This window comes from Myotis lucifugus, unplaced genomic scaffold, assembly GCF_000147115.1.
Source record: "Myotis lucifugus unplaced genomic scaffold, Myoluc2.0 scaffold_467, whole genome shotgun sequence".
Lineage (NCBI taxonomy): Eukaryota > Metazoa > Chordata > Mammalia > Chiroptera > Vespertilionidae > Myotis > Myotis lucifugus.
Window position 1 is genome coordinate 393,410 of NW_005871515.1, and position 3,635 is coordinate 397,044.

At 52.3% G+C, this 3,635-nt stretch overlaps 1 pseudogene; it reads right to left on the reverse strand.

The window, feature by feature from the left end:
* Positions 1-1,933: 1,933 nt before the first annotated feature.
* On the reverse strand, positions 1,934-3,433 carry LOC102440133 (annotated as a pseudogene).
* Positions 3,434-3,635: the final 202 nt, after the last annotated feature.

A 3,635-nucleotide genomic window follows, 5' to 3' on the forward strand; every position in this document is an offset into this window, starting at 1 on the left:
ATCCATAGAAAAAAAATAGTGTTCCTTTATTTAAAAATGCATGTAGTGTTTTACCAAAGAATACATACACTTTTAACGCACACATTTAAATCGCCTTTTTGGTTGGCGTGATGTTTGCCACTTGAAGAGAGCTTGTGGTGACATGTCGTCTGTTACATCTCCTGGGACCTACACATGAAGCCACATTCATGCAGCCAGGCCCTGGCAACATGAAGATGAATATAACCTGGGTTCTTGCTTTGAAAGGTCTCACAATATGTTAGGAGAATGGTCCCTCCTAAATATAGTAGTGTGGGGCATGCTAACATTTAGAAATACACTAAACAACATGGCAACAGAGAAGTATTGTATAGAATTAGGTAAACGTTGAGGCCATAGAGGTGATTTAGAGCATCTTCCTTCTCTGATGTTCGTCCAGATACACACTATTTACTCCCATCATGAGAGAGCGTCCAGGGGCTTGCAGGTAGGTTTGTGGAGAGGAAGCTCCATCTTTTACTTTACTTTTGTGGCAGAGATGTAGGTGGTGACATTGCTGCTGAAGCCCTGCTTTGTTGGCCTCCCACCTCCTACATCTGCAGCCTTTCCACGTGTTTGGGTCCATGTGTGTCTCACACTGTAGGGCAGTGATCCTGGCTTCATGCATGAAAGCCTTGTGATTTTACCAAGCTGGGATAGACTCTGGCTATACACAGACTTCTTCCCTATATGTCCCTAGACATCTGTGGGGGATCAGCCCTATGCTAACTCTCACCTATGCTGGAGGAGAGGTGTGGGTGGTGGGGACATTCTCACCTCTCCTGGAAAGTGCATTTGATGTGATATACACTTCAACACAAGGAAGTGATACGTACTGACTTAGGTTAACTGGACACAGAGTCCCTGAGACAAAGTAGAGGGCTTCTTATAGATTGCTCTTAGGAGACACACCTGTGAGAAAATAAGATGGAACAGGCAGCAGAAACTGATGAACAATGATGTTGCAGCTGAGGTTTTGGCTGATCCCATGGAGAGCTCTGGAGCTGGGACAGGCCTTCAGAGTCGTCCTAAGCTGAGGCAAGGGTGTGGTGGCTGTGTATTTCCACCAGCCAGTCACTGGTTAGTTATGGGCTGCCTCCTGGGAGGAATAACCACCTTGGATAAACCAGTTTCCTCCAGCGGAAAATTCCCAGTGAGGGATGCAGCTCTGAGCTCTCAGCAGCAATAGTCCCAGTAGCAGGGGGCTGGATGTTCAGAGAAAAGGAGACCTGGGAGTAACAACAGTATCCACTCCAGCCCACCTTTTGTGCCACTCAGATCTACTTACTTCTTATATCTCATCTAGAAACAGGGTCTCCAGGATTCAGATTGATCTCATTTTTTAAGAATTTGAAGGATTAGAGGACAAACCATACCTCCTATTCTACAGCTGATCTTTTTTCTTTCTTTCTTTCTTTCTTTCTTTCTTTCTTTCTTTCTTTCTTTCTTTCTTTCTTTCTTTCTTTCTTTCCTTCCTTCCTTCCTTCCTTCCTTCCTTCCTTCCTTCCTTCCTTCCTTCCTTCCTTCCCTTCCTTCCTTCCTTTCTTTTTCTTTCTTTCTTTCTTTCTTTCCTTTCTTTCTTTCTTTCTTTCCCTTCCTTCCTTCCTTCCTTCCTTCCTTCCTTCCTTCCTTCCTTCCTTCCTTCCTTCCTTCCTTCCTTTCTTTTTCTTTTTTCTTTTTCCTTTTTTTTTTTTTTAAAGGAGTGATGGGAGCTTTGTTAGCACCCAGCAGTCAGGCCAATGGGTGGTTGACAGGCCAATGGTCAGATGGTTGGACAGGCAGCCGGGAACATGTGGGCAGGCGAGCATGAACCAGGCAGGTAGGCAGGTAGCAAGCAGGGGGATGCAGATGGGAACTGCCCTGTGAAGGGTGTGGCATCCCTCATCGGCTGCCTGCTGGGGCCTGGGTGTGTGGCTTAGAACTGGGTGCCCGCCACACGGAAAGCCGGCCTGCCTGAGTCAGGCATTGTTGAGGAACGCAGGCTGGCCTCCCTTTGTAGCTGGATCTCCTTTAGTGCAAATATGGAAGTCGTGTCAGGAAGTTTGTGGATCTGCTTTCCAAGACTGAAGAAGAACGGGTGCTTCATGGCATCCTCTGCGGAAATCCGACTGCGGCCTTCGTACTGCAGCAGCTTGGTGAGGAGATCAGCCCCCTCCCTGTCAAGTCGGGGCGCAAGGCTCAAAAAGGCCATGGCACGGTACTGGGGAAAATTGCGTGCCTTGAACTCTTCATTGGACAGGATGCCCGGCCATGTCTCCTCAGTTGGGGTTCCCAAGATGTGGAAGATGAGGTGCAGCTGCTCCTCCACTGAGGAGCCTGGGAAGAGGGCCCGGCCCGTGGCCATCTCGTAGAAAATGCAGCCCACGCCCCACATGTCAATGTGGGTGGAGTAGTGCGTGCAGCCGAGCAGGAGGTCGGGGGGCCGGTACCACAGGCTTATCACCTGGTTGGAGTAGGTCTTCATTAGGATTGACTTGGTCCGGGCCAGGCCGAAGTCGGCCAGCTTGAGCTCTCCTCTCTCGTTGATGAGCAAGTTCTGGGGGTTGAGGTCTCGGTGCAGCACCTTCTTCCGGTGGCAGTAGGCCAGGCCCCGGAGCAGCTGGAACAGGAACAGTTTCACGTTGTTCATGTTGATGACATTCCCGCAGTCATCCAGGTACTGCTTCAGGTCCTTGTCCAGGCACTCAAAGACCAGGATGAGGGACTGCTCCATGAAGATGACGTCATGCAGCGTGACGACGTTGGCATGCCTGAGGTCCCTGAGCAGGCACACTTCCCAGATGGCAGTGCAGGGTGCCCCCTCCCCCTGTTCCAGTCTGATCTCCTTGAGTGCCACGAGGCTGTCTGTGAGCTTGCTTCTGCCTCTGTAAACGGTGGTATGGGTCCCCTCACTCAGCTTGTCCAGCTTGACGTAGGACTCCAGCTTCTCAAAGCCAATCTCGGACAGGCTGACATGGTGGAGGAGGTGGCTGAGCGGCTTGTTGAAGATGGGTCTGTTGAGGGCCAGCTTCTCCAGGCAGCCCTCGGGCAGCCGGCTACCAGCTGCCAGCGACAGGCGCCCGCTGATGTCCTCAGTGAAGATCTTGCTCAGGGGATGGGTGTGCTTGCGCACCCTCCCTGGTGACAGTACCTCACCCCAGGATGTGTCTGAAGCCTGGTCCCTTTCCCCCTCAGGCCCCATCTGCAAGTCCCGCTGTACCGCCTCTGGCGCAGCGCTGAGCGGTACCCACGCAGAATGAAGTTCCCCAGGGGCGGCACGGGTAGGGGCCTCTCCAAGGTCACTGCCACCTCCGCAGCCGCTCTCATCTGGTCCTATCTGTTCGGGGGAACTGTTGGTCTTGTGCATGCTTGGGCCCCCTCTGAGTGTCACTTGCAGCCGCCCTTTGATCTTCATCTCATCCATGGCGACCGCTATAACTAGAAGATCGGCTCCTCCGGGGTAGATTTCTGAAGGTTTAGTAACAGTTAGAACCCCGGGATCTGAAACAGTAACGGTGGGGGCGCGCGCGCGAGCAACTCCAGCGCCGCGGGGGCCTGCACAGAGGCGCCCGGGGCAGCTCGAGGGCTGAAGCGGAGGGATCTTCTCGCAGTTCACCAAACCCGAGGTCCCCTGGCTG